The sequence below is a fragment of the Arvicola amphibius genome, chromosome 11 (assembly GCF_903992535.2).
Source record: "Arvicola amphibius chromosome 11, mArvAmp1.2, whole genome shotgun sequence".
Taxonomy (NCBI): domain Eukaryota; kingdom Metazoa; phylum Chordata; class Mammalia; order Rodentia; family Cricetidae; genus Arvicola; species Arvicola amphibius.
Genome location: NC_052057.2, coordinates 39,848,210 through 39,860,739, shown reverse-complemented (window position 1 = coordinate 39,860,739; position 12,530 = coordinate 39,848,210). Strand labels below are relative to the sequence as shown.

Sequence of the window (12,530 nt, the reverse complement as noted above, 5' to 3'; positions counted from 1 at the left end):
CCAGGAATGCTTCATGTCTAGGAAACATTTGCCAGTGCAGAAAGTGAAGTCCATCAGGAACTTAGATGTGGTCAGTGTTCAGAAAGGGGTCACTGAAGTGCGATATCAGCTGGGTGAGCTCTTTAAGTGAAGAGAAGCTGGAAGACCCTCCATGCTACCTTGTAATGGGCCTCTCTTACCTCCTTTCTCTCCTGCCCCAAGTACAAGGACAAGTTTTCTCTGAAGTGCCTTGATTTACCCCAAAAACCTAATCCATAAAAATAGAATGTAGCTATTTATGAAACTACTGCCCCCTGCCCTAGATTCCATTAATTTGGAAAGTTGAAGTTCATATCTTAGGAAGAATGACCGAGAAAGATCATCAGACAGGGGCAGATTTTATCACAGACTGTGTTCTGTGAGTCCATTAAGCTCCTCTGAGAGTCATTTCCTGACACACAAAGTTGCTCCCATTCCCTCACCTCCCGCTGCCCGTGATGAAGTGTGTAGACATTTGCGGATCTCACTGGGTGATTGATCACCTCTCTGTGGTGTCTCTCTGTGCACTGTTTATATTCCATTGTCTGTGCATATTCAAGTGTGTGAAGGTGCCCATTTGGTGCAGGCACGCATGCGTGTACAGGTGAGAGACAACTTTCGGAGGTTCTCATCAAGTGCTGCTCACCTATTTGTAAAAGCCAGTTTTTGAGACGTAGTCTCTCCCTGACCTGAAACTTACCAAATAGCACAGACTAGATAGTCAGTGGGCCCCAGGTATCTGCCTGCCTCTGCCTCTCCAACCCTAGGATTACAAATGTGTGCCACCACGATGGTTTATTAATGGGAGTTGTTGGGTTGAACCCCAGGTCCTCATGCCTGCTAACCAGCTTGAGCAAAGGAGCTGTCTCTCCAGGCCCTTTGTAGGCCCTTTTCACTTTTAGCCTCTCTTCAGCTCAGTGAAACTTGTAGATGCCTTTGAAATAGGAACATACTGGATTCCGATACAAACATTATATGAGGGGAGAGAGGCATTGGGTGGGGTGTGAGGTAATAAAGGCTTTGGGTGGAGTATGAGGTGATAAAGGCATTTGGTGAGGTGTGAGGTAAGAGAGGCATTGAGTGGGGTATGAGGTGATAAAGCCATTACCTGAGGTATGAGGTAGAGGGCCATTGAGTGGGGTATGAGGTGAGAGAGGCATTGGGTGGGGCATGAGGTGAGAGAGGCATTGAGTGGGGTATGAGGTGAGAGGGGCATTGGGCGGGGCATGAGGTGAGAGGGGCATTGAGAGGGGCATGAGGTGAGAGAGGCATTTGGTGGGTATGAGATGAGAGAGGCATTGAGAGGGGCATGAGGTGAGAGAGGCATTGAGTGGGGTATGAGATGAGAGAGGCATTTGGTGGGGTATGAGGTGAGAGAGGCATCTGGTGGGGTATGAGGTGAGAGAGGCATCTGGTGGGGCATGAGGTGAGAGGGGCATTGGGCGGGGCATGAGGTGAGAGGGGCATTGGGCGGGGCATGAGGTGAGAGGGGCATTGGGCGGGGCATGAGGTGAGAGGGGCATTGGGTGTGGTGTGAGATGGAGAAACACACTGTGATGTGATAGAGCACATCCGTGACAGGACCCTAGTGTTACTCTTTCACTTTGCCAGTTCCTTTTTGGAATGTCTTCCCTCTTGACAGTTTAGAGGTTCCTGAGCTCCATTTTCAGAAAGGACTCGGAGGGTCTCATCATTTTCACTTGTCAAGACGTCTCATAAAACCACATCTCACGAGGAATACCATCTTCTGCTTTTTATTTTTTTTCCCACTGCTCTTCATGGCGTCCCTTGCCTGAAGGCAATCACACAGATGGACACACACATTAGCCTGAAGGAGACTATTTCCCTGAAGGAGTGTTGGAGAATTTTCTCGCTCTTTGTGTTCACAGGTGCACTGATGTGCCTTAGATATTTGCTTCTATTAATATAATCCTGCAATGAGACAAGTTTTCTGTCCCCAAACATCTTTCTCATTCTCTGTGTGTGAGTTTAATAAAAAATAATCTCTCTACACTATTCCTATCTTCATCATTTTTTCAAGTATAAATATTGAATATCGACTCTGTGCAGGTTCTGTCTTAGGAGAGGTATACTACAGGGTCTGGCACCTGAGAGTCCACACTAAAGGAGATAGGTTAGTAACCATTTGCAGCAGGAAAGAGAAAGTACCTTACTAGATACAACATGCAAAGGAATTGTGCAAGCTAATGCAGGGGCAGCACCCCATTCCTGATGAAAGAAACTGGTGTTCAAGCACCAATTCACTTTCGTATTTTCAAATGCGTTGTCAGGAGAAGAAACACCCTTTTCTTAGCTCGATTGATCCCCTCCCCCTTTCTCTTCTTGCTTTTTTGGTTCTTACTCTGAATTCTCTGCATGACTTCCTTTTACACACTGAAATTCCAGTTAAGGGACATTCTCTCTGATTATAATGACACACGTCTGTTTTCACAGCTGTAATCTCAGGGTTCGTAATAATGCCATGTTTTAAACATTATTCTGAAATGCTAGAAGGTTTCAAGGTGATCAGGAAGTAAACATCCAGCTCATATAAAAAAACATTAAGGGAACAATTATAAGACTTTCAGCAATTTGTAACTGATCATAGGCATGCCATTGAAAATCTCAAGCTCTTGAGTTAAAATGCAATTCCCCAGGGAAGCCAATTCAACTAGCCATGTGTGCGTACATTAGAACCAGATGAAGGTACTGCACTGCATTGGGAATGCAATGAGGTGCTTTATGAGGGGCAGGAGACCAAGTGTTTGAGCATCTATGGGCTTCTGGGGTCTTAACAGGAATCATCTCCCCAGTGGAAGGGATTTGGGGAGTTTGCATTTGTGTTCGTGGGCACCTCAGATATCTGAGACTCCCAGGACTTGCCCTGGCCTCCACTGTCACCATAGACAGAGCTCCAGAGCCGCTAGGTTCAAGTTGCTCTTCTACAGCTAACAAGACTGGTGAGTCTGAGCTATTCGTGAAAGTAACGATGCCCTAAGTGTGTCTGTTCTGAAATGGAAGTGGTTGGCCAGAGAGCTTGTATCAGAATGTTGTATATCTTGTCCTCCAACCGCCGTAAACCATGCCTAGAGAGTCAAGTAGTAGTTGGTAGTAGAGAACAAATAGGTGGTCCTGGATGACCTATACACTGTGGAAACAGTACACCCCTTTCCTGGTGCCTGTCCTCTCTAGTGTATACATTTTCCTTCTGGGTTCCTTGAAACCTTAGAGGGGCATCTTAATAGGCTTCCATGGCACAGACATTATCTATTTCTTTCAGTGAAGGATTAATTTAAATCAACTATTGGGAAATCTAGTGGTATCATAGCTGGATATGGAGTATCTTTTCTTTGGACCAGTGGTTCTCAATCTTCCTAACGTTGCGACGGTTTAACATAGTTCCACATGTTGTGGTGACCCCCAGGCATAAAATTACTTGTTACTTAATACCTGTAATGTTACTACTTTGTGAATCATGAAGTAAACACCTTGTATGCAGGCTACCTGATATGTGACCCCCCCCCCCCCCCCCCCCCCCCCCCCCCCCCCGCCAAGAGATAGAGATTTGCAAGTGGAGAACCGATACTTTGAACATTCTAAAATCACTTCCAAGACTTGATGATTTCCGCTGGGAACAGTGCCGTCTCCCTAAGCATCTGCTTTGTGAGCTGAACTTAGATTTAATCTCTTTCTTTCATACTATCTATTGTCTACCAGATCTGAAGATCCACTTTTATGAAAGATTTGTGTTTGTTTTGTTTTAGGAAGACTTGTGACCCCAAGTGGTAGTGGTAATGACATTCTCTGTGGTTTAGCCCTCAAAAAAGCAATATTAACATAAAGTTAAGGAAGAATTAACAAAAAATGAGTTCATAATAACTACTCTTTTCCAACATCCTTCATTACAGCCACAGACTCAGTCTATCTGCAGCTTCATACTTCATACCTGTTTCTTCTGAGTGGGAAGCATCAGTGTGTTTTCAAAATAAAATAAGTGGAGAATGCTGTAGGTAAACCTTCACAGAATGGTATTATGAACACCTTGGCTCTCCTGAAACTTTGTTTCCATTTGAAGTAAGGTGTTTTCTTGAACAGGCATTGAAATTCTAATGGCAATATGATATTTAAAATTAAGAAAAATACTTAACACTAACCAAGAATAACTTTGGAAAGGGGGGATTTATTTGACTTACAGGTTGTACAGTCACTTGTGAAGGGAAGTGAGGGCAGGAATTCCAGGCAGGAACCAAGGGGCAGGAATTTAATGAAGCAGAGGCTATGGAGAAGTGCCACTCACTGGCTTGCTTTTCATAGTTTACTGGTAGGCTTTATATATAACTCAGAATCACTTATTGAGGACTGGTACCACCCACAGTGGGCTGTTTTTTTCCCATATCAATCAGTAATCTATAAAATGCCCCTATATGGCCAATTGGTGGTAGTTGCTTTCTTATTTGAGGCCCCTTCTTCTCAGATGACCCTAGGTTATGTCAAGTTGTTCAAAACAACAACAGCAACAATAGCAGCAACAACTAACAGCAGAAAAAAAAAACTAAAATAGAATAAGGAGTCTCACTTCCATTTTTATACCCTGTATATTCTCATTTTTTCCCTGTGAGTCTTGGCTGCAAGGATTAATCTTGATTAGACATGGTTATCAACAAATAATTGTTATGCACAAACCGATGAAGGGCTATGTAAAGCAAACAAAGGAATTTAGACTGAAAGTGATGATGTAGGACAAACTATTGATCCCACCAGAGCAAGAGCATATGAAGATGTGAGCACATTTTAAGATAATTAGTCTGGAAACAAAGAATAGCATAGGCCATTCATAAGCATGACAGATAGAAAAGATGAAGACAAAGAGACTGAGTGGGAGGCTTGTGGGGAAGCTGGCATCAAGTCAGGAACTTTCTTTGATTTCAGACATCACTCAAAACAAATTACAAGGAGACTCAAACTGAGGGAGACCTTTCATAATGTGAAAGCCACCCTTTCCGAAAATTGCAGAAGCAAATGTCGGCTTGCAGAGAAAATACACAAGAAATAGCTCAATCTATAAAACATGATACAGGAAAAGAGGTCTGATAAAATGAGAAGATGAAGGAATAGCTACAAGAAGAAACAGTGTTTTCTAGATTTTTTTTTTTATTTTTAAGTGTATGTACATGTGTGAGTATAAGCACATGAATCCAAGTGCCCATGGAAGCCGGGAGATTCCTACAGCATGAGTTACCAGCTGTTATGAATTGACTAATATGTGTTCTGGAAACCAAGCTCAAGACCTTTGCAAGAGCAGTAAGTGTTCTTAACAACCAGCCCACCTCTCCAGCATAAGCAGTATTATTTTTATTTGTTTAGTTTGTATATTCGTGAGCAATTATGTATGAGAAGAAATGTGCATGAAGTTGAACTCTTGTCAGCACTGGCGTGAGCTTGGAGGGAAAGTTAACATCCCAGAGAGTGGAAATCCTGAAAATGCAGCCTTTTAACTGAAGATCCTATGAACCTATAGAGTCCACAGCTAAAATATACAGGTGTTTTTATAGACTTGGGAGTTTGGGAAGTGGTTTGTTTCTTGCTGATTTCCTTTGCGAATGCATCCACCTTCCCCCAAATCAGACAAGTCACATGAGCCGTGAGTAAAGTAAATGAGGACATGCTTGGGGTTCCCTTCCAGAGGCAGAAGCAGCCCGTTCTTGGTTTGTTGAAAGAAGCCAAAAAAAATCACAAAGGGGCAAAGTCATGCTCATTAGTACCTTCTGGAGTCAAATTGTGCAGTTACAGCTGCTCCCAACAGGAAAGGGAGCCACATTACAGTACTTATGCTAAGAGAATGGACCCACCTGCCTGGGAAGAGCCTAGTTATACACTTGGTATTTGTCTGAATGATTTAGATGTCCAGTTTCAAAGACACATAGGCTGGCCACAAGTCTGTAGAGTTAACAGTTGTAGGTGGATGATGATCTCAAACCAACTACCCCCAAATTCAGCCAAACAGAACCCTTCAGCCACTCTTGGTAATTGTTTAGATTTTAGCTTTCCAGCACTAGACAGAGGATTATAATTAATAGGAACGCTGTCTTTGAGAGCTCAAAATGCAGGTCAAAGGTGAGAGGCACTTTCCCCTTCATGGACTGTGGGAAGGCAAGTGTCTTTTCTAGTCTTCAGCCTTCTGAGCTAGCACCGTGTGAGTACGCATCTATGTGGGTGTGCATCTGTGAGTGTGCATCTGTGTGAGTGTCAATCACTGAATGTTTGCATCTATGAGTGTGTATCTGTGAGTGTGCATTTGTGTTTGCATCTGTGAGTGTGCATCCGTGAGTGTTTGCATCTGTGAGTGTTTGCATCTGTGAGTGTGAATCAGTGAGAGTTTGCATCTGTGAATGTGCACCTGTGAGTGTGCATATGTCTAAATGTGCATCTGTATGTGTGTGCATCTGTGAATGTATGCACTTCTGTGTGAATGTATATCTGTATGCGTGTGCATCTGTGACTGTGTGTGCATCTGTATGTGTGTAACTATATGTGTGTGCATCTGTGAGTATGCACTGTGAGTGTTTACATCTGTGAGTGTGCATATTTGTGAGTGTGCATCTGTGAGTGTTTGCACCTGTAAGTGTGCATCTGTATGTGTGAGCATCTGTGAGTGTGTGTGCACCTGTAAGCATGTGTGCAACTATATGTATGTGCATCTGTGAGTGTTTAGTTTACATCTGTGAGTGTGCATATTTGTGAGTGTGCATCTGTGGGTATGCATCTGTGAGTGTTTGCACCTGTAAGTGTGCATCTGTATGTGTGTGCATCTGTGAGTAAGTGTGCATCTGTGTGAGTGTGCATTTGTTAGTGTATGCAGATCTGTGCGAATGTACATCTGTGAGTGTGCACATCTGTGAGTATGTGCATCTGTGTGAGTATGCATCTATTAGTGTGTGTGCATCTGTAAATGCACACATGCATGTGGGCTTTTACCAAATTTCTCACTCTAGGGCACATTTTTCTTGTTTATATCTTCCCTTTCAGTAAGCATATCTTAAAGGATGTATCCTATGCCAAGTGAATTACCCTGATCCTGGATCTGATGAGCTAAATATAGTGTCTATTTTTCCCCTCTTGACAAAGACCTTTACTCTTACTGAAATTATTCTCCATTTGAAAAGTCAAAATAGGATTTAGCTCAAATCTAGTTTGGACAGTTTATTTTCCTCATCTTTCCTAGTTATAGAAAATGTAATATTTGAAATACCAGTACCTATCATAAATCAAAATTGATGTGTAAGCACAGAAGGTGCAGTTTTGAAATTACTTCTTCCCCTGGTGCTCCTTGAGGGACAGATGAGAAGTAAATGGAACTTAATTTTTATCATAGGCACATCTTTCTCCCTTTCACTGAGATACACTTTTCTTCTCCAGTTCCATCCCTGCAGCCCTGCCTTTCTAGATGCCAGTGGCAGGCCCACAGCTCTTGCCACCCTTGCTTTTCTTTGCTTCAGTGCTGGGACAGTATCGCATTTTCTCTTCTTCATTTTGAAAAATACCTTTCCCCTATTTCTGTTATCTTTGCATCTGTCCTATTTTGTTAGTAAGCAAGAAAGCAGGTTATTATGAAGTACCAACTTTCTAGCATGACAGCTGTCATTCGTCAGGGAGGCTGTGATAATTTGAAAGAGATCCTCGATCCTCGGGGTGAGGCCTGTTGACTGTTGATACTCCCTTACAGAAGGAGAAAAGGATGAGGTCGCTGATCCACCACCTGGGGTTCATGCTGCTCCCTCATAAACCTCCCAGCCAATTCTATGTAATTCTGCCCTCAATGAACATGACCTTGTGGCCTGATGGGATGCTGGATTATATAGACCGCAGAGAAGGAACTCCACATCTGCCGCTATGTGGGGTGAGACTTGGTGTTATGTAGCCTCCCATAATCCTATGGGAAACCCTTCCCATGCTCTATAATTAAGGCCAATAACCGTATTAGTTTTCCAAAAGGTTGGATTTTACTGGAATTGTTTTTGTTTGTCATTGCTGCTTTATCAGAGGGCATGGGAGCATTTGTTCATGTCTCCACAGGAAAAACGTATGCAACACAAATCTTTAATAACAGTTCATCCTAAACTTGTTCTAAAAAAACACAACAATAAAAATAAATAAATAAAATAAGAAAAAACATGTTTGGGAATCTTGCAAAAGTGGGTGCCTTTGACAGAGCGGGACACCAAGGACAGCAAGACTAGAGATATCTCACCAGACTGCAAGACATATATGAGAACATTTTAAGAATAAATGTGTAGTAAAATATGAGTACATTTAAAATGTTGCTACCCTCAGAAGCCAAGACTCCCTGAACATTGTCATGACTTTCTGCTTCCCAGGTCATGCACACAATTTCCTGGAGTTTTATTTTCCCTTTAGGAATGTTTAGATTGTAACAGTATTATAAGAAAAACAAATCAGGGTTTTGAACACCAGTAATTCTTAGAACCATGATCATGCAGCAACCTTGAGGAAAAATTAGCTTGACAAGATGGGGGTTGGAGAATTGGATATTGTTTCTGTTATCCCTCATGCTTTAGAAAGTAACATTAGAATTTACCCACAATTTGCTAGAAATCAGGGTGATACATTTTTAGACAAAACCCATCAATTTTTATTTATTGCTTTTATTAGCCCCACTTGGTTTCTGATTCAGTCATCCACTTATCCCTTCTCCCTAAAAATAGATCAGGAAACAGTGATTTCCTTTTCCTATCTTGGAGACAACCAGAAGGCTGATTTTGTCCTTGCTTGTTTCCTAAGTGGAACACAATAGTGTCTGTCACCCTCTGGGTGAGGACATGTTCTACTTCCTTTGCAGATGGGTTCCAGGGAAGGCAGAAAGCTCAAAGCCTACTCAGAGCATCAGGGTGGAGGGATTTTAGCTCCTGAAAAGGTTCCTTAGTTGTGGGAAGGAAGCCCCTTCCATTCAATATGCAGGCTACACAGCTGCCATGTAGACTTTGTCCTGTTTTCTGTTATGTGTAAAGTTCTTGCTGCAAAACGTGGGGCTATTGGGACGAAGTTAGAGCGAAACTGGGGGCTTTGGTTTTAACCTCATGTTTACCCACCTGGCAGATACCAGAAAAGTGAGTAATTGTGTATCATCAGAAAAGATTACTGTGTATTTAAATTGCCACAATCCTGCATAGCAATTTATGTCAACTCTTAAATTATAACTCTTAACTTGTCTTGTCTGTCTTGCTCTAGGACTTCTTTGAACACCCACTGGTCGCTGCTTGTTACTGCCAGTCCATGGCACATTTAATACAGGCTGTAGCCACACAATGTGCAACAATTTCCAAACTAGTAGGCCATGGCCCAGATCAGCCCTGAACGCTTTGGTCTGTATTCAGTGCTGATCATTACTGAGTAAATTTCACTGATTATTCCAGTGCAGCAGAAAGCCATACACTATTGCATATGTTTTCCTCCTGTGCAACATTGTGGTCTTGAGACCCATTGAGCATAGTGGACCCTGGCAATTCAGTCCAGGGCCTGCTTTGTCCCTATCTTTTACCTGCCATGGAACAGAAGGTTATTGGTTTGTGTATATATCAGTGTGGATGTATGATCATTTCTGTTACAAATACGTGCCACCAAAAGGAATTAGGAATGCCTTTGATAGCAGAGCTTTAGTAAATGTGTATGACAATGAGGTGTTCTCTTCACATTTTTCATAAATCACAGGCAGCATAATTTGCTTTCCATCAGAGGATTTTTTATGTGTGGTTTAAATTGTAGGATAATAAAACCTGAGGTATAATTTTCATATGAGTGACTATGCTTGTATTGTACTGGTTAAATCTAGAGAATTATTAGATAGAAATATTAAAGAAGGTGCAGAGCACATTGGTGTGTGGCGTGTACTGTGTGTGCCTACCAATTTATGCTGATCCTCTATACTTACACGGTGTTCCCAGAGCAAACACAGACAATCTGTCACAACGAGGAATTATGCCACTCAATCTAACTTCACCAACAATAACATCTTACAATGTAAAAACAGATCTTACGTTTGTTCTTCATTCCAGCTTGAATACCTAATTACAGAAGAGCCCAGGAAAAGGGCTTTGTGAGCAATCAGGAGAGCTACAGGAACTTGCTATCAGTAGCTAAGGTTGTTGTGAGCTGCTTTTGTTTTTGTGTATCTTGCAGGGCTTGATGTGGTCCTCGTTCCACTCCTGTCTCTTCCATCAGGCCGTCAGGGAATCAAAAGACAGTGAATTTCAAGACAGGCTCCTGCTCAAGAGAATCCCATGATCTCTTAACAAGTGACTGGCCCTTCTGTGGCAGGTCAGATGACCAATGGTCTTCTTATGTTTGGGAGATTTGTTCATGATCAGCCATACTCTGGCAAGACTCACGGGGCTTCTGGACATCAACACTGTCCCTAGCCTCACTTCCAGTCAGCTTTCTTGTTCTGTTTTGGAGATGTGAGAGAGACAGCATAGACTTAAAAGCATATATTCTGTATCAAAATAGTATCTTTTCTTCCCTGTGAGCATATGTCTCTTCTATTAATCAGAACGATTAGGGGCTGTTCTAAAAAAGATTACTCTAATCAGGTAACAATGCCAGATATTGAGAAGGAAATGGATTTTCTGTGGAGAATAAGAAGGAAGCAGGAAATGACCAAGAAAAAAAATGCAAATTAAATGGATAATAGATAAAGCACATGGAATAAGTATGCTTCCATCCCCTTTGTGCTTTCCGAGAACAGCTCTCTGCTACAAAGCCACAAAATGGCACAAATACAAATACATCCATTTGCCTGCTGGGATTAAATTCCTCTAATTACACAGCCCCACTTGAAATGGAGGACTTCAGCATCACCTCTTGTTTTTTTTCTTTTGCAATCATTGTTATCTCCGTGCTCTATAATCAGCGTTCATCACGGCTAATTAGAGCCTCTTTGCCTGTTGTTCCTGAGACCTGACATTCCTAGAGTTCAACTGCAAATTCATCTTAAATATCTCTGGGCTCCCGGGAAATGAGAATGCTAGAGTTGTATTATTCCCAAATGGCTTTTTGAAATATTAATGTACTGTGATTTTCTTTTTTTATGGAATTTAAATGATTAGGTACAGAGCAAGAAAGCAAGTCCTACTTAAAACTTTCAGGACTGGTCTGTGATTCACAGTCTAGAAGGAGCCCTGGTCTTTCTTTTTGATATGGGTGCTGTTCTTGGAACAGATTTCATTGCATTAGAAAGAGATGCAATGTTGATTCCTCTGTGAGGAGAGAGGTGATCGTGAAATACCAGTTAAGTCTGAGATTCTGTCATAAGAATGTATTCTATGTTCCTTATAACTGAAGACCTAAGGTTTGTAACTCATAGCTGGGCTGTTTCACTTGGCCATCCCACCTTCTGTTACTAAGGTGACTGTAACCTTTGAAACCTTGTTAAACTGGAGGACGAAGAAGGCTGAGTCTGATGAAGTAGGACTTGGCTGATACACTCCTCCTAGACAAAGGGGTGGAGAAAGCAGCCCTTACTGGAGAAAACCACAGCGTTGACTGTACGACCCAATATTTTCCAGCACTATCTGTGCTATTCTTTTCAAATTAAACATCAATTAAAGAGAAGTGAGTATGATTATTCAACACTGTAAAAAAATTACCAACCATACAAATTTGTCAGGTAACTAGCTGGGTTATCAAGTCTTTCAGAGTTATTACTTTTGATAGGTATTTTCACTTTTCAAAAAACAGAAAATCTCAATTGGGGGAAAAAAATCCTTTTTAAAAGAGCGAACCTGAGTTAGCATCAGGCATTCTTTACAATGTGATCGTTGTGTTGTCCTGCCTCATTCTCACCATTGGTCATAGGTTATATATCCTTTCTGCTATTTGCATCATTACTGGAGACTAAATCAGTCCCAAACAAGCCAACCTGTACCACTGAGCGAGTATTTAGAGTCCTCGGAAGAAAGCAAGATTCATACACAGATGATCCGTGCATACAAACACATAATTAAATTGAAGTCTGGAGGCCTCTATAGACAGGAGCTAACTTCACAGCTATAGTGAGTGTGTAGAGGGGGTGAAAACTCAGAGAAAAAATAAGGAATGCTTCGAAGCTGGGGTGTTAGTCACGCTGAGAGGCAAAGGCATTAATAAAAGCTAAAATTTATGGGGTGTCATTCTGTAGTTGTTGTAAACGCTTAGAAAGAGGATTCTCTCCTTAGAATCTCTGGAAAACCTGAACAAGCACTACAGGGTAATTTTGCTTTGCAGACAAGGGACAAAAGTGTATAAAGTTAGGGTTTGGAAGAAGTACACCACAGAACTGTCTGTAATAGCTGCATCCTTCCCAGAAGGCTTCAACAATTGTGCTCTTGCCTCATTAGGAGGTGCTTCATCTCTTTGTTTGAATCTACATTTTGCTAGAGTCTCCTAAGAAACAACCAGTATGTAGCAGGAAGTGATGCTGGGGGTGTTCCCAGGGTTAGGTCAGGATGGAAGGTCCACAC

General features: G+C 41.9%; 1 protein-coding gene and 1 non-coding gene across 2 annotated transcripts in view; both read left to right on the top strand.

Moving 5' to 3' along the window:
* LOC119826011 (EGF-like and EMI domain-containing protein 1) overlaps positions 1-12,530 on the top strand; it is a 576,796-nt gene that overhangs the window by 376,628 nt on the left and 187,638 nt on the right. The gene's annotated exons all lie outside the window — the stretch shown is intronic.
* LOC119826933 lies at positions 11,465-11,592 on the top strand. Its single transcript, XR_005287500.1, has one exon.